The sequence below is a fragment of the Peromyscus maniculatus genome, chromosome 18 (assembly GCF_049852395.1).
Source record: "Peromyscus maniculatus bairdii isolate BWxNUB_F1_BW_parent chromosome 18, HU_Pman_BW_mat_3.1, whole genome shotgun sequence".
NCBI classification, from domain to species: domain Eukaryota; kingdom Metazoa; phylum Chordata; class Mammalia; order Rodentia; family Cricetidae; genus Peromyscus; species Peromyscus maniculatus.
In genome coordinates, this window is record NC_134869.1 from 19,627,560 (window position 1) to 19,646,281 (window position 18,722).

The 18,722-nt window shown below is 46.9% G+C and overlaps 1 protein-coding gene across 2 annotated transcripts in view; it reads left to right on the forward strand.

Moving 5' to 3' along the window:
- Tmcc3 (transmembrane and coiled-coil domain family 3) overlaps positions 1–18,722 on the forward strand; it is a 286,150-nt gene that overhangs the window by 33,414 nt on the left and 234,014 nt on the right. The window contains exon 2 of one of the 2 annotated variants that reach the window (XM_076554639.1): positions 15,653–15,770. The exons of the other annotated variant lie outside the window; for it this stretch is intronic. The gene's annotated coding sequence lies outside the window, so the exon portion shown is untranslated. The remainder of the gene's footprint in view (positions 1–15,652; positions 15,771–18,722) is intronic. 2 annotated transcript variants of the gene reach the window in all.

Sequence of the window (18,722 nt, forward strand, 5' to 3'; positions counted from 1 at the left end):
AAGCCGCAGCCCCTGTGGCTTAGTGTTTGGTCAAGAGGACGTTTGGCCACTCTAAGCTGAAGCTTCAGGAAGCACTGTGTGCTTCTGCCTGACCTTTTTTGCATGCTCACCATCGCCATGAGAACATCCTCGTAGGAAAGCTGAAATGACCCTGGATTTCTTGGCGAGGGCTGCCTAATACATCAGCCAACCAGCTGACAGACAGATGGATGATCACATCAGGGGGTCATCCCAGCTAAGGTCAACAGCACTGACCACCCAGACCCTTGAACATTTGCAGGTGGGAGCTAGTGAGGTTTTCTGATTGCTTTTTCTGGACCAGTACTGTGTAAATTAGGTAGCAGATTCATTGAGACAGAAATGGACAGGTAAGTATTGGTGAAATTATTAAGGCCACTCCATGTAGTTAAAAGGGAGGTCTATTGAGTGGCGTAACTTACAAATGAAGGGATAGGTAGGTTGCAGGGTCTGGGAAAGACGTAGCGCCATCCAGCGGTGTTCTCTGGAGAACTCTGCTCGGTCTACCTCCAGTGTCCAGGGTCCAGGAACCAAGAGAGGCGGTGCATCTGGATCTCCAGTCTTCAGGGTCCTCCCTTGGCCCCGCCTTGTAGGCGTGACAGTTACTGAAGCCTCAATGGGGGTTGGAACTTCCAGATCAAAGCTGGAATGGCTACCCACTACAGGTAGGTGACTCTATGGTCAGAAGTATGGAAAGTAGTTTTTGTTTCTTTTTTCATATAACACCATTTGAAAACATGGGGTCGTGTTTCTGGTTCAAAGAAAGGGGGGAAGCAAGAAAACAAACCCCAAATGTAGCAGACAAGCCAGGGCTAAGTGCCAGCGCAAGGATGGCACAGTTGGTGAAGAGGTTCCCACAGAGGAGGAGGGAATGGCCAGGCAAGGACCGCATGGGCCAGCGGGTGTAGAAATCCCAGTGGTCCTTGCCTTTCAGAGGATGGCCTCCCTATCTCTATACACTGTGGCGTGTAAGCCGTCGGAGGTTCCCCTTTACCATGGAGTCATGTGCTGCTTCCTGTAAATGAGGTTCAATTTCAAATATGAGCTACATGGTATCACACTCAAGTGGAAGGACCGTCCTAGTCATGTGAACTCGTAAAGCACATAAGAATATTTCAAAAAGAAACTCTGGTAAAAGAATCTTTCAGGACATCCATGTATTTTTTTTTTCTCTCCAGGAATATGAACTTTTTGTGGAAGTCTGTGAAAGACCCTCTAACAGTTCTACTAAGATAACCACATAGCAATCCTGATCAGTTTCTATAGACATTTGATGGTTTTTCTTTTAACTCATTCTTACTTAACCAAAGCAGAATTCTTAGGCACTAGAGAGATGGGTCAGGAGTTAAGAGCACTGGCTGCTCTTGTGGAGGACCTGGGTTTGGTTCCCAGTGTCCATACAGCAGCTCACAACCATCTGTAACTCCATTTCCAGGGGATTCCATGACCTCTTCTGGTCTCATTGGGCACTGCATGTACACGGTGCCCATACATTCGTGCAAGCAAACACTCAAACACATAAAAAGAAATACATCGTAAATAAATAAAATCCCCATAAAACGGGATGTTTTTTGTTTTTTTTTTTTTTTTTTAAATAATGATTAAAGGCTAATCTAAAAAAAAACAACTATGGACATGGATCTATACAGATATGCATTTGCCTTGAATAACTAATGTCACATAATATAATAGAGATTTTCTTTGTAATTGAAAAAACAAAAGGGGGAATTCCTTGGTAGTGCAAGAAAGCACAAAGCATATAAAGTGTAGCTGACTCCACACCCGAGGAGCTGTTGACAGTTAACAGCCACTGGGGAGGTGTGGTGGTTTTTTGAATGTCACTGTCCCCCATAACCTCACAGGGAGTGGCACTATCAGGAGGTGTGACTTTGTTGGCTTGGGTATGACCTTGTTGGAGGAAGTGTGTCACTGTGGGGGTGGGCTTTGAGGTCTCAGATACGCTCAAGCCACGCCCTGGGTCTCAGACCACTTCCTGTTGCCTGCAGGTGAAGATGTAGGACTCTCAGCTCCTTCTCCAGCACCAAGTTGGGCTGAGCTAAGATTTGATGTTGGCTAGGTCAGCTGTGTTAAAAGTGCCTTCATCTCATAATGTAGTGGGTAGCCATTCCAGCTTTGATCTGGAAGTTCCAATCCCCATTGACGCTTCGGTAACTGTCATGCCTACAAGGCGGGGCCAAGAGAGGACCCTGAAGGCCTGAGATGTGTGGGCGCTCTTGGTTCCTGGACCCTGGACGCTGGAGGTAGACTGAACAGAGTTCTCCAGAGAACACTTCTGGACTGTGCTTCACCTTTCTCGGACCCTGTTACCTATCCCTTCATTTGTTAAGTTACCCCACAAAATAAACCTCCCTTTTAACTACGTGGAGTGACCTTAATAATTTCATCGATATCATAATGGGTTTATGAGTTCATGAACTTATCATAAACAGAGAATTGTCTGTATATATTTTGTGTGTGCATCTATTTTTCTATATACCTGAGTACATGTAAAACAATAGCCACAGTCATAGTGATAATGTAATGTCACTTTAGTGCATTTTAGGGCAGTGGTTCTCTACCTTTCTAATGCTGAGACCCTTTCATAGAATTCCTCACGTTGTGGTGACTCTCAACCATAAAATGATCTTGTTGCTCCTTCATAACTGTTATTTTGCTACTATCATGAATCATAAAATAAATCTCTGATTGCAGGATATCTGATGTGTGACCCCTGTGAAGGGTTGTTTGACCCCAAAGGGGGAACTTACAACCCACCACTTTAGAGGGAAGGCTATTTTTAAACACTTTTAAGAGGAACAAACACGGGCAACAGACCTATAGGACTGCCTTTGGCTCCATGCAAATAGCCAACGGCGGAATACAGAAGGGAATCCCTTTCTCTGACACAGCTGGCCTTGGGAGGTGAAAGCTGGTCTTCGCTCAGTAGAGCAAGACAAGCTTGGGTTCAGGGCTGAGAATTCCTTCCTCTGCCTGTCCTTTCTCTATGGACGCAAGGTGGCTGCCTCAGCACTTTGTATGGCGACGAAGACAAAAGCTTCCTTTTGGCAGTCTTTACTTTTCTGTTGGGAAGGTTTAACATCACCTCGGTCTCGAAAGGGCCCAGACACAGAGGTCTCTCTTTTCAGTCCCATTTTCCTTATGTGCAGGATGGGGCAGCAGGGTGGGAGAGCTGGGTGGGTGACCTGGATTACCCTTTGCATGCTGTGACCCTGGGATGCTGCTCAAGGAAGAAAGGCGGGTGGTGGGAAGATGCCAGAGTGCTATTGGCAGAGGAAGAACGATTGTCCAGCCAATCACAGGCTGGGCCTGAGGAGCATGGGAGCCTGTACAGCAGCTGGGTGGACCCTGAAACTGCTCATGGCTGAAGGCCTGCCTCTTCTGTCTGTTAACTGCTTCCTTACTGGACACCGGTATAACAAGATACCCGAGGCTGAGTACGTTATGATGAGAGGGTTATGAAGTTCACAGTTTGAGAGGCTGAGAAGTCCAAACAGCAGAGTCTGTAGACACTTGTTGTGTCCCATTTGTTCATGCTGTAAAATGTTGGTTTAATGATGCAAAGATGTGTTGCATTCTTTTATGTTGCATTTGTTTAACTCTGTGAAGCTGTGTTACTGTGCCTGTCTAAAATACCTGATTGGTCTAAATAAAGAGCTGAACGGCCAGTTAGCTAGGCAGGAGAAAGGACAGGCAGGGCTGCCAGGCAGAGAGAATAAATAGGAGGAGAAATCTAGGCTTGAGAGAAAAGAAGAGGAAGGAGGACTTCAGGAGCCAGCCACCCAGCCACACAACCAGCCACGGAGTAAGAAGGAAAGAAAGGTATCTAGAATAAAGAGAGGTAAAAGCCCAGAGGCAAAAGGTAGAAGGGATAACTTAAATTAAGAAAAGCTGGCAAGAAACAAGCCAAGCTAAGGCCGGGCATTCATAAGCAAGAATAAGCCTCTGTGTATTGATTTGCAAGCTGGATGGTGGGCCCCCAAAGAGTAAAAAAAACAAAAACAAAAACAAAAAATCAGATGTTCACCTGGTCCTCACTGCAGATGGCAGATGGCACCATGATGGTAGTGCATTTGGTAAAGAGAGTGAGACAGGGAACCAAAGAGCAGTTTAAGGTCAGACTTTCTCCTTGTATAACCATCTCTTAGTAAGAACTACATCGTGTCTAAAAGGCAATGCGCGGTGACTTGATTGTAGGCACCCACCTTTTAGAGATCCCACCTCCTCCCCGTCATCACACTGGGGGCAAGCTTTCCCCTGAACCCCGGGAGATAAACCATAACCCAGCCACAGCCAGTGGAAGTCTGGGAAGGCAAACTGGAGAGGCGGGAGCTAAGGATGGGCAAGGAAGATTTGTAGCGAAAGATACCATCTTTCTGAGACCCGGTGGGGACTTCTGTCTTGGCTCCGACTCATGTCCCGTCAGTGAAGTCCAGAATTAGCAGATCTGTTCCTGTCTTCCGAGATGTCAAAAGTAGGACATCTGGGTCCAAGCTTGGGTCAGAGAACAGCCTCAGACTGAGAAGGCAGAGCACCAGGTCTCCACGGGGCTTCTCTGAACCTTGCCCTCTGTGGGGACCTCAGTTCCCTTTTATCCCTTTTCATCCTCTGCCCCCTCTTTTTTTTTTGTGAGACCGACTCTTTCATCAAAGCGAGCAGGAGAAGGTAAGCCGCTGACCAGCTCTCTCTCCAGGATTCTGTGATTTTCTTTCTTTCTGGGCACGTGATTTCTCTTATTTAGGGGCTGCTGAAGCCCTCACTAGTGTGCTTTTTGAAATGCATTCCTGTGTTGCAGGGACCCTTCCTGGCCTGATACCTCCAGGCATCATCTTCTTTCACAGTTAATTTGGTGGCTGGCCGCTCCTCCCAACTGACTCCAGTGCTTCTGCCTTCCCCTGTGGCTGGGTGGCTGACCTCAGGCCTGCTTCTGGGGACCACGCTCTTCCCCACTGTAATTGCTCTAGAGTCCCTTTAGTCCTTTGAGACCCGATGGCAGATTTCCCCTTGACAAACCCACTTTAGAACTTTCATTCCGCTTGTCTATGTAAAATTTGGGGAACAAAGAAAAACAACAGAGAAGACAAGGCTGGTCAGCTGTAAATCCACTGTCTGAAAATTTATTGAATACTGCATGCATTTTCTTCCATCTTCTTCTTGAGGTGTGCGATGTGGCTGAGCAGGATCGTTTGACGCGGGTAGCACCGTGAACATTTAGTGTTTACGATGTATTCTTGCTTGGATTTTTCTCCTTCTCTAACCACCATTAATATGACCCTTGGCAGGTCTTTTGACTCAGAAGTTAAATAATGCTCCACTATTTAATGGACAACCCCTCTGGCCTAATTGGGTTTCTCTGTTGCTGTAATTAAAAACCCAACCAAACCCAACCCAGGGGAGGAATGAGTTTATTTGGCTTACAGCTTACAGTCCATTATCCAGGAAGCCAAGGCAGGGACCTGGAGGCAGAGACCATGAAGGAACGCTGCTTGCTGGCTTACACTCTGCGGCTTGCTTAGCTTTTTTTTTTGTTGTTGTTGTTGTTTTTTTTTTGGTTTTTCGAGACAGAGTTTCTCTGTGTAGCTTTGGTGCCTTTCCTGGAACTCACTTGGTAGCCCTGGCTGGCCTTGAACTCACAGAGATCTGCCTGCCTCTGCCTCCCCAGTGCTGGGATTAAAGGCGTGTGCCACCACCGCCCGGCTTAGCTTGCTTTCTTACACCCCCCCCCCCAGACCACCTGCCCAGAGGTGGCACCACCCACAATGGGCTGGGCCCGCCCACCTCAATCAGCAATCACAGACTTGCCTGTTGGCCAGTCTGATGGAGGCCTTTTTAAAACCAAGGTTCTTTCTTCCCAGGTGACCCTGGCTTGTCACACACCCCTTCCCCCCTTGTGGCAGAGAACCCCCAACTTTTCACTGCTGTTCCTTTACAGATTGATGTTGGTGATGCTGAGTTATGCAGGAACCCTCTTCACGGGTGCTTTTCATCCTGAGGACACATTAGGGACCCGTATTTTATTAGTACCTTCCTGTGGATGAGAAACCCTTTCCTGATAACAACCTCGTAAAGGGCAGAGATTTGGATTTGAACCTGTGTGCTGTGGAGTAATCTTCTTGCACACTGTAAAGATTTGTCACTCAAATTGATTTAATAAAATGCTGATTGGCTAAGTAGCCAGGCAGGAAGTATAGGTGGGTGACCAAACTAAGGATGATGGGAAGGAGGAAGGCGGAGTCAGGAGTCACCAGCGAGATGCAGAGGAAGCAAGATGAGAATGTCATACTGAGAAAAAGTACCAAGCTACGTGGTTAAACATAGATAAGAATTATGGGTTAATTAAAGTATAAGAGCTAGTTAGTAATAAGCCTGAGCTACCAGCTGAGCATTTATAATTAATATAAGCCTCTGTGTGGTCATTTGGGAAGCAGCTGCTGGGTATTTGGGAGTTGCTGGCAGGACAGAAACTCCCTTCCGATTACACCTGTGTCAGCTCAGAACCCAGATTAACTCCTCATGGTACTACCTCATGACCCTTTCTTGCTGGGTGGAGGATGTGCTCTTTCATGGACATGGACTGGGTGGCTTGCACTCCCAGAACAATGGTGTTTTCCAGTTCTTGTGATAAAGCTGGGCGTCTTAGTCCTGGTGTGACCACTTTTCTTATTGGTGACCTTTGGTGAGTAATGCCTTCACTGGGTCTCTGTAGGTCTTCTCTTCTCAGCTCTAAAGTTCTATGACTTTGCTGCTGAACAGTGGGACAGGCCCATAGTTACCTACTCAGATTCCGGGGCTTTTCACACTTGGCCCAACAGATCACTTCTTCCTGGAAGTTGCTTTTCTCTCTGTGCTGTTCAGGCAGGGATGGGAGTGGGGGCCCAGGAAAACCCCCATAGGTGCTGTAAGGTTTTCTTAAATGTTAAAGTGGAACTGCCCTCGTAACAGATAAGTCCCTTGAATTCCCTTGAATTTTGAGGTTATGAAATTTGTGGCTCACCAGCAAGTATGGGAACTACATGAGGTATGGAAACTGCATGGCATGTGTCCCTCCCTAGGCAGGCACTTGGGCACCCTGCCCCCCCCCCCAGCATAGTGGGTTGCTCATGGGATGTCATGGGGTGGAGGGACCTTTAACTGCAGTGTAATTGGGTGGGCTACAGGGTGGGCAAGTCGGGGGGACAGGTCAAAGGTGACCGTGTTTTTCCTGACATCATGGGTGAAATGTGGCACCACAGATATCTTTTCTAGGGTTCTGTCCCTGAAACCCCTGCTCAGCAGAAAGGGAGAACCAGAAGACGCATACCTTTCAGAATTCTGCCCTGAGCAGAATCTCTTCCCTTTTCACATAAAAGAAGAAGGTATTTTGAATTTGGTTGGCTTTCAGCTGGTACCCAGAAAGCAACCAATGCATTCCCCAGGCCTTTGTTGGACTCAGTAGGTGATGCTGTTCTGGAGCAGGGCCTGGTAGCTGCTAACTGTGCCAGCTCCTCCTGCAGATGGTCTTATTTTTCTCCTGGTTTCCTGTTTGCCAGGCCTCTGGGAGAAGCTGGTATGTTTATCTTCGTCCGGTGCTCTTGGAAACAAACAACAATATACTTATTTAAAACTCCTGCTATTGTTGATTTGGAAAGCATCTTGCTTTAGCCAGAGGGTTTTTACAGCTTTCTTTCCAGCCAGAGAAATGATCTGGGGACCTAATTTCCGAGTATCAGTTAAGTGTTAGATGAGGGTTCAAAAGACCCTTGACTGAGGGGATAGTGAGTTGAATGAGGTATAGCAGTAACGCAATACTAACTGGCTATGAAGAATGTCGGAGTGAGTATCAGTCCTAGGGTCGTCTTGATGGCGATGGGGACGTGTTGACAATAAGAACAATAACATCAGCATCTGTGGAGTAGTTAGCGCCTGCTAGATGGTACGCAAACCCAGACAGCTCCGCTGTGTGCCGTACCTCAGTTGAATAGCGAGTTCAAAGCCAGCTGGCCAGCAGGGAACTGTGTGTGAGACAAGGGTGGAGTTGAACCATCTCCAAAATCTTCAGAGAAAAGGGCTGCTCATAGTTTTAAATTGGGAAAAACTGAGGTTTTTTTTTTTTTTTTTAAGACCTTCTCTCCGTAGCTCAGGTTGGCCTGGAATGTACCACGCAACCTCGCCAGTCTCAAACTCATGATCCTCCTGCCTCAACAGGTGAATGCTGGGGTGGCAGGCATTGCCACCACAGCCAGCTCTGAAGAGACTGCTTCTGATCAATACAACGGAAGGAAAAATATTTCTTTTTCTCTCCATTATGTTTCTGTTCTCTGACCGGATGACTTATGTAATGAATGACCCCAAAAGGTCAGCCCAGGGGACCAGTCCGACTGTTTTCATTATAACCAAAGAATATTTCACTGATGTATAATTTACTCATCAAAACTCATCCATTATTAAGTCATTGATTTTTAAGTGATTTTTAGAGTTCTGTATCAGTGTATGCCATGGCTAGACATATCTGGCACTCTAGAGAATTGCCTAGTGCCCACCTGCAGGCAGCCGGCTCCCACCCTGGCTCAGGGTCTACCCAAGAAGGTCCTGAAGCATTCACCATTCAGAAATGTGCTAGGAAAGGCTAAAACCTCAGGCTTCCCCCTGCCAGCCTGATGATCAACAGTCACGCTCAGAATTATGAACTTACAGGCACTCACTGATGGACGGAGCCTAAATCTTGGAAGGGCGCCCCTGCACCCTTGTGGGTTCCCGGGCATTTCCAGCTAAAGAGAGCTTTAGCAGGCAAGCCCAGGGGACAGTTTCTGAGCAATTTTAAGATTCAGAGTCTATTTCACACACGGAGCCTGCTGTCTGGAAAATCATTTTATTTACGGGTCCTGGCGTTTTCGCCCTCTGGTGATGTCGCGTGGCCAGAGTCCCTTACGTCTTCACTTGTAAGGATACCTCCTGTCTGTCAAGTGTTTCATATGGAGAGCTAGTCTGGACATTTTCTTGTTGTGCTTCCCATGGTGTCATTTGGGCTCATCTCTGATCTCCTCGTCGATACAGTCTGGCGGGTAGAGCTGCTGAGTCCGTCGGCTCCTTTGATGTGGATAAGAAGCGTCTGGCCGACTCAGTTATTGACTGAGTTGTGATGTTGACACTCGCTGAGTTTTCAACTAACCAAAATCCCATTTTCTTTTCACTTTAGGGAAGCCATTTCTCCATTACATGTCCTACAGAATCGCTGTTTTGCAGTATGAGGGACTTATATGCAGTGTGGTCATTTGTGATGATATTAACAACTTGCATCTTTTGAAAACCGGCTATTTTTGTCTTACCGGGTTTCCCCCAAGATTTGTCTTTGGTTTCATTTTGAATCTTTTTTCTTCCCTTTCTTTGCTCTTTCTACCTATTAAGAAAGAAATCTGCATATTTCATTTTTACCCATGCCACGTCCAGGTCTCTGTATCTATATGTATTTTGGCTAGCCCATAATGATGGAGGTGTGTAGGAGACAGGATGTGTGTGTGTGTGTGTGTGTGTGTGTGTGTGTGTGTGTGTGTGTGTGTGTGTGTTGTATATGATATGTACATATATGTGGTCATGTGTGTGTGATGTGTGATATGTACATATATGTGGTCATGTGAGGGGTGTGATTGCCTGTTCATATGCATGCATGTGAGGGTAGAGGTTGATTTATGGTGTCTCCCTGTCACTTTCCATTTTTATTTTTTGGAGCAGCCATTTTGACTAGGCTGGCTAACGAGCCCCTGGGGCCCACACCCCCGTCACCGGGGTTGCGGGTGTCCCCCTTCACGCCTGGTTTTCATGTAGATATCGGGGATCTGCACACAGGTCCTCATGCTTGCTAATTAGTCACCTCCTGAGTCCCCAGGTCCCCCAGCCCCATGCTGAGACTTGAACTTAGGGGCCTCACAGGCGCTCTACCACTGAGCTATATCCCCAGTGCCGGAGTTCTTCTTGTCTCCTCCTCCCTGTCCCCAGAACAACACGGGTAGGTCATTGTTGTTCACGTCTGATAGTTTACAGGTCAATTCAGGTTTTCCAGGTCATTGCCCAATGTGTTTCCATAGTGGTGATTACAAAAGTACATAGATCCATTAGGGGGGACATGACAAGGACTTAAAACAAAATAGTGAAGAAAAAAAATCTATATTGCTTGGTGTGGTGGTATGCCCCTTTGATCCTGTCAGCTTAGTGGCCACACCTGAATCTGCTGACATTTTAACCGTCCCCTGCCGCTGAGACTGCATCCTGGTGGAATTTCCGGTCGCGCCGGCATGGGCTCGGCTGCAGCCAAATGTAGGTTTTAACTACGTCTCTATCATTCTATTTACCAGTACAGACTCAGGAGTCAGATGTTGGGGTGAAAACCTGCTAGATCAGAGAAGCCGAGAAGCAACCAGCTGACCTTCCTTTTTGGCTAGAGACCAGCAAGAGAAATGTCTCTCCACTCATCCTAAACCAAAAAGACAGCCAAATCTCTAAGCCCCTCTCTACGCCTCCTGTGCACCTCTCTGTGGTGGTATTGTGTTCCCCAAAATATTGTGCACCCTAATAAACTTATCTGGGGTCAGAGACAGAACAGCCACTAGATACAAAGGCTAGAAAATGGTGGCACTCACACCTTTAATCCTAGCATTCCAGAGGTAGAAATCCCTTTGGATCTCTGTGAGCTCAAGGCCACATTGGAAACAGCCAGGCATGGTGACACATGCCTTTAATCCCAGAAAGTGAGCCTTTAATCCCAGGGATTGGTGGTAGAAAGCAGAAAGGTATATAAGGCACGAGGACCAGAAACTAGAAGCATTTGGCTGGTTAAGCTTTTAGGTTTTGAGCAGCACAGTCAGCTGAGAGCCAGTCAGATATGAGGGCTTCCAATCTGAGGAGACAAGATCAGCTGAGAAGTTGGCCAGGTTTGATTTTATTAATAAGACCTTCTAAGATTCCTGCTACACCTCTCTATCCATCTTCCTGTCTCCTCCATCCTTTCTATGGCTAATTCTTGTCAACTAGTTGCTGGCTCTGTCCTCTGATCTAAGGTTAATTTTTATTAATGAAGTCTTGGAGTTTCACAGTGTGATCAAATATCCCGCAACACAGCACTTGGGAGGTAAAGGCAGGCAGATCTCCATAGTGAGTTCCAGCCAGGGCAACATATTGAGACCCTGTTTTTTTTAAAAAAAAATCTGCATCTAATTACCTTAATCCTAACATTTCTTTCCCACTCTGTATGAGTATTTTCAAATCGTAAGAGTCTTTTGCATGTTATAGACTCAGGGCCCTCAACCACCCCTCGAGTCAAAGATAGAAGAAATTATTATATAATGATGTAAGTCACCAAGAACTTCTATCAGCAAGGCATGAGTGACTAGTGTAGCCTAATAGTAGCAACATTTAGAAACAGACAAGGAACTGGGTAGGCGTTCCACCCAAAGACAAGTAGTGGGTGAATAAACATGTGGAAATAAGAAGAAACTTATCAGAGATTAGACAAATGCACACGGAACCACATGAGCAGACAGAATAAAAATAGATGAGAGTGAGTGCTGTCGGGGATGGGAAGAAATGGGAACCCCAGTGTGCTGCTGGCGGGATGTAAATTAGCACAAGCACTGTGGAAAAGAGCGTGGTACTTCCTCAAAATGCTAAACCTGAAATCGCCACATGTCTCTGCATTCTACTATTAGGTATGGAACCACGAGAAATGAACATATATGCCCATACGAAAACATGTGCGGTCAGTGGTCTTTTCACTGTTGAGCTACGGGAGATCTTAAATAGAGAGACAAGGCCTTTGTTAGCCATGTGATCTGCAAATATTTCATCTTGGTCTGTGGATGATGGTTTCACTTTGTTGATATCTTTATTAGTGACCTAGCTCGACACTGTGTGATATATGTATTAGTGACCTTTCTCTGCTATGACCAAGTACCCCACAGGGAGCTACATAAGGGAGGGAAAGTTTGTTTGGGCTTTGGATCGGGGAACATCATGACTAGGAAGGTGTGGTTGTAGAAGGCAGCCTGCTCATAGCCCCGCAGATAAGGAAGTGTGAGAAGAGGAATCCCACGTGGTGCCCACCTTTCTTTCTACCTCCCACTTTACTTCAGTCCATAGGACGGTGTTGCCTGCACTCAGGGTGGGTCCTACCCTCCTCAGTTCATGCTCTCTGGAAACACTCATATGCACACCCAAAGATACACCTCACTAACTCACGCCTAGGTGTCCCTTAGTCCAATCAAGTTGAGCGTTGAGATCAACCATTGTTGTGTCCTTGGCACGAAAGTTTTAAATTTTGTTAAAACCTAATTCATCTTTTCTTCCCCCTATTATAACTTGTTTTTGGTTCTGCGTGTTTGTGAAGTGCTAAAATTATTAGCCCATTTTTTATCTGCAGCTAGTTAGTTACTGTAATGTGCAAGAGGCACTAGCTGTGAGTAATTGAGTAATTAAAATCTTTGTTATTAAGGAATCATAAGCTCACACAATTCTGAGGTTCAGTGTATTGATGGTTTCCTTTATTTACCTTTGTATCCGCTCCCCACCTGCATGAGCTCCTGTGCAGATAATAGATGCTAAAAACAGGCCTGGCGGCTGAATCTAGAAGGGAAATCCTTTCTGATAACTGTTCTGGTGGAAGAGCCACCTCAGCCCCTGATGCCCTGGCATCCAGATACCCAAAGAGCCTGGAATGTTCTGGTGGAAGCCCCACCTCTTTGCTCAGACTCCGCCCCTCAGAAAGCCCCGCCAAACATGGCTCCTCCCCCAGAGATGCTCAAGACCACTCCCACGGGGTATTTAAACTGTACCCCAGAAAACAGACACGTAGTTTTCGGGTCTTTCTCCCCGGACTCCTCTGTCAGGGGGCCTGAGAATCACCCAGGAATGCTTTACCCATTAAACTGGGGCTTTTTCTAATTCGGTCTGACTTGGTCTGATTTGGATTGCTGTGTCGGCGGAGAGGCCTATCGGGGTGCAAAAAACTTGTCACTAACAGCTGAACTGTTTTGTTCAGGCTTTGAAGGTAGAGATCCGAGTTCACATCTTAGTTCCACTTGCTCTGTGGCTTTTCCTAAAGCTTCTAGAGCTCTGGAGACTGGAGAGGAAACGATTGTACACCTCTTTGAGGACTGGCGCTGGGTTTGCATATGAAACCTCTGCGCGTAAGTACTCTGTGTGTCAATTAGTTTATCTCAGTTTCTCCCTTGGGTAAAATGAAAATGATGCTCATCTTTTCCCATCCCAGCAGCGTGTGTAAAGACCGAGCAAGTAAGTAGTGTTTCCATTCCGCTGGGTGGGGCCCGTCCCTCTGATCTGTCTGGGTAGACATTCCAGGGAACTGAGAAGGAGCTCTTAGGATGCTGCCGGTCCCAGAACCCTTTGATCGTGCAAAGGGTAGACTAGGTACCCAGAGCTATGGCTCCAGGGTTTAGAAGGCATGTGGTCCTCATGATGTAAACTCATTGCTCCGGGCAGCAGCCTTTGCCAGCTATTATTATAATCCTCAGCATGAATCGGCAGTGAGTGGCCCCTGCAGGCCATGACTGTTGCTGTTACAGATCCTGGGTGGATCTCAACTCGGGACCCAGAGTGTCAGTTCCCTTGGCCCTTAAGACTTGGCAGCTCCAGGGAACTTTTTGGTGATGAAGACCTTCAGTTTTTCAGAGCCTTAGAGAACTACCTCTCTTGGTCACCTCTGCTCCCAGCCGCCACTGCCCCCCCCCCTTCTTCTGATGCTGCTGCTGGTGGCCTCGTGGCTGCTGAGGCTCCAATGCCGTTATTCCCACCAGCCCTCTGTGTTAGCAGCTTAGTCAGGAGCACCCAGACAAGTCTTTTATGGGGGCTGAATCCTCTAACACCAGAGGACAGCATGGGTGGACAACCACCATCTCTCATTTGTAACTCCAGTTCCAGGGCCTACTCTGACCTCGTCTCCTCTGTGGGCATTGCATACACATGGCACACTTACCTACGTGTAAACAAAACACTCCTACATTGATTTGTATTCGTACCAATCGTGCAGGGTTGTGACTGGGCCAGTGACAGGCCTTGAGAGGAAGTGTTCCTCCTCTGGCCTGGGTAACAAAAGCCTCTAAGGTCATGTAGAGTTCACCCAGGCTTGTGTTCCCCCGAGAGCTGCTTTCTAAGGCCAGAGAACTGTCTGGAGTGGTCATGACTGGAGTATGTCGTCAGCTGTGGCTCTGGTGGTGTTCCACAGTTGCTGGCATTTCTTCAGGGGGATTATAGAGAGTCCAGAACATCTGGGCTGTCATGAGGGCCATGCAGCCAGTTACTAGGAAAGGGACCGCCCAGCGGACAGTCCCACACTCAAGGATACCGGCAAGGGCTTGTCCAGCGGCTCGCCCTTGCCAGTTTTAATCGCTCACAGAATGCACTCAAAGTGTGTTTGCAGTCAGCACTTGGGAAAGCTCAACATAGAACTAACGCTTGCTTCTCTTCGTCGTTGTGGTTTGTTCGGGGGTGGGTGGGGGGCTTATTATGGAACCCAGGCTGGCTTAGAACTCACGGTTCAGCCCATTCTCACTCTGCAGCCTGCCTCTGCCTCTCTCCCAAGTGCTGATGATAAGCAGAAGTGCCCAGGCCCCAGCAGAGTTCAACATTCTTGTCGCGCTTCCCAGTGCTTGATGCTAACGATGGTTACAGCGTTGACTCCTGCCCCAGTGCTCAGAGGAGAGTCCCTGGGATCTATTTTTAATACCACATTTTTATCCTCTGACGATTGACTCCTCCCAGATTCACCCTTAACTTCCTGTCCCCTCCCAACTCGGGCCTGCTTTTTCTTTTCTTTTCTTTTTTTTCTTTTCTTTTCTTTTCTTCTTTTCTTTTCTTTTTTCTTCTCTTTTCCTTCCTTCCTTTCTTTCTTTCCTTCCTTCCTTCTTCCTCCCTCCCTCCCTCCCTCCCTCCCTCCCTTCCTTTTTTAAATCACCCCCTGAGTCAAGTCAGTGTGTGTTGCCCATACACTCAGGGGTGTAGGACCACCCTGTGGAGCATAGTTGACCTAGCAGTGGCCACACCCTTAAAGAAAACGGACTCCCCTTTCCTCAGATATTATCATCTGTCACTAACCAGTAGCTCCAGAGTGTGGGGTGGGGCTTTGAACTCATTCCTCCGTGCTAGAGTGTTGACTGGCTTGCCTCTATTCCCCCTGCTTTCTTTGGTAAAGAAAATAATTATTTTAAAAAATATCAGGATAACCTTTCTTAGTCCCTGGCCATCTTTTTTTTTTTTCCAGAATTTACGTAGAAGAGACCGAGTATCTGGACAAGTAACTAACAGTGCACTAGCCGAGGGTGGTTATATAGGCTTGCACACGTGCAGTAAACACACGTAAATGAGTTTCTAAGGAAAGCCTGGAAAGGACTCAGGGGCTTTCACACGGGAGTAGATGTTGCGTCTCTTCTTGTGGGAAGCGTGGTGTGTTTCCCACAATCACTTGACTGCAGCACGTAGCAGCGTTGGGGATCTTGGGGACCAGCGGCCATCAGGGCACCTACTTGGGAATTGCTGAGCTGGAAGATTGGTGATCCGAGAAAACAGGAAAAACACCCCTGATGGGGCGGTGTGAATGAAGCAATTCTAAGGACTTCTGCTTTCTGTTTCTCAGCGATTATTTTTAACCGGAGCAGGAGTCATCAGAAGCTCTCAGAGACTCATGGGCTCTTGTCACACGAAGGTGGCCCAGCTCTGGCAGCCCTAGAACCGCTGTCTGGCCTGAAGAGAAGGTAAAAGTTGTTCTCTGGTTTTCATTTGTTTGTTTGTTTGTTTGTTTGTTTTAAGGAAGATGTCAGCAAGGCCAATGGCTTACATACATTCCGTACGTCTTTCTGGCACATACTTAGGGTTTGGCAGATATCTATTTTTTTCTTTAAAGGGACCTTCTAACTTCCATTCATACTTTTCTGGGTAATTAACCAAGTGAACTTTTGCCAAATTTGGTACCCTAGTGTGTTAGCTTGGACAGGACTGATCACAGAAAAATGCTAACAGTTAACCTTTCTTAAGAGGTCACCGTGAGCCAGGCACTATTTTAAGTGTTGTCCGTGTGCTAACCATTAAACCCTCTCAAAAGTGCATTGAGTTAGTTAGCTGTGCTTTTACTCTTTTTTTTTTTTTTTTCTTTCCGGAGCTGAGGACCGAACCCAGGGCCTTGCACTTGCTAGGCAAGCGCTCTACCACTGAGCTAAATCCCCAACCCCTCTTATTTTTTAAGTGTGGAAACAGAGTAGACTTTCCATAATCCTGAGGGCGAGCATCAGCCTTTGGGGCAGTGTTCCTAGCAGGGCGCGACACAGCAAGTTGTATGAAAGTCGTTACATTTGAGATGGCGCTAACTTTATAAACCTCCTCAGTGGTATGTGATATACAGTTGACTTTCAGTTATTATTAGTATATCTATATCACAGGTTTATAAATATATATATGTATGTGTATATATATATGAAATATATATGTGTATATATGTGTATATATGTATATATATAAATTTGAAAAGGCATTAAGATAAGGTCTCACTTGGTAGCCCATCTGGCCTTGAACTTACTATCCTCCTCCTTCAGCCTCCTCAGTGCCAAGAAATCCGTTCCTAGTTTGAAATGTTTAGATATCACTAGCTATTGTCAAAATGGAGTTCACTTAGGTCTCTAATAAACAATCGTTCCTCATACGGTTTGTGGGGTCGGCACTTGGGATGCAAAGACAATGGTCCCCTGCTCTCATAGAGATGTCACGGAGGAAGAAGGGGCAGAGTTCTTCCAGCAGTTAGCATTCCTGGAGTCATGACGCAGAAAGCTGTTTCTTATTTTGAAGAGTCTGATGGTTGTAATAGGAGAAGCCATGCTTCTCGGCTGACTGGATTGTTGTCCGGTCCTGACTACGTCACCCAGAGCCCCCAGCTGCAGGCTATGGGGGTGCTGCTGCTCCAGGATGCGGGCTTCTCACTGCTGGGCAGAGGGGATTGTTGTGACAGATGCGTCATAGGCCCTGCTGATCACCTTAAATGCCTCTCCAAAGCAGACTCAGGAGTATGTCTTGCGATGCAAATAAAGAGAGGCCATCCCTCACTACAGGGAGAGTCCTTTTGTGATAAAATAGAAGACTGGTAATACGTTGGGCCCTCATAGGACTCCTTCAACACTGAAGAGTCGCATTGTTCTTGGTGTGTGGTGAGAATCCAGCTAGGGACGTAGGAGGTGGTGTTTGCCCAAGTTAAGCCCTAACCACAAATCCTGTGTTTCCTTGGACAAAACAGGGAAAGAGTAGCCACAGGGCTCTCTCTGGGAAATTCTACATAGGGACATTTTAAGTTGGTAGTCAGAACTCTGGGATCTTAAAGAACAAGAATCCGGCAGCTCACCTGGGCCCTTCCAGTACCCTGGGATTCTTTCTCTAGCTTAGAGAGCTAACAAGATTAATTTTGTGTGGGCTGTGGTGGTTATGAGGATTAAACCCAGAGCCTGTGGCCTTGTGCTCTCTACCACTGAGTTAAGCCCCCAGCCTGGGGTGTGTGTCCTATTCATAGCTAATGAAGTCCTGTGGATAAAGTGACTGGCCGGAAGGAACGTTGGGGATTCTCGTTTTGAGAAATGATTCCTGGCTGCTCCCCAATGTGGCTGGTGTTCTGAGCTCTTCATACCCTTAACTTCATCCAGTCTCATCGGGGTCCCGCGAGGTGTATACTCCCATCCACGCCCGACAGTGGAAACGGATGCTCAGCCTTGGCCATTGACTTGTTCTCACCGAGACGCAAATCTGAAAGAGTGGTTTGGAGGACAGGGGCTTAGCTTCTGCCTTGGGCAGAAATTTAGCCAACCCATCCAGGGAAGAGGGAGAACAGAAGAATCATCTAGACACACGGATTGGATTGAATAAAGAAACAAACCTATCATTTCAAAACCTTTTGGAGATAGTTAGAGGTGTTAACTGGTTATCCCTGGGTGTTACCAGGAGCCTTTTGCCAATTTTAGCTTCTATGTCTCTGACCTAGGGAGAGGCAGAGGTGGAAATCAACCCAGGGATCTAAGGAGACTATGTGCAGAGTTTTTACCACCAGGACAGACGACTCAATATGAATAAAATGTGATTCAGCACAAGATTACCCAACCGGAGGGGCCTAGAACGACTTATCATAAAATTAGAGACCTTGTTCTTTCCTCGGTCATCCCCCACTTCAATGCACCACCACACAGCCTGTGGGAATGTTCTGGAGTGTGTGTCTCTGCATGTGTTTGTGTGTGCGGGCACACATGTGTGAGTGTGCTTGCACATGTGTGCACATTGCACATCAAAGTCAGAGGGCAACTTTGATGTCGTTTCTCAGGTGCCGTCCACTTTATTTTGGAAAGATTGGTTTTTATTTTATGTGTAGGAGTGTTTTATTGCATGTATGTATGTGCACTGTGCATTTACAGGGCTTGAGGAGGCCAGAAGGAGGTGTTGGGTCCTCTGAAACTAGTTACAGCCAGCTGTGAGCATTCAACCACATCTGGATCCTCTACTGCTGCGCCATTTCTTCTGTCCCCCTTTTATTTTTGAGGCAGGCTGTCTTGTTGGCCTGAAGCTTGTCAGGTAGGCTAGGCTGGCCCACCAGCAAGCCTCAGGGATTCATCTTCTTGCTATTACAAGCATGCCACTGAGCCTGGATTTTTACATGGAGGTTTATGTTCTGATAAATATCC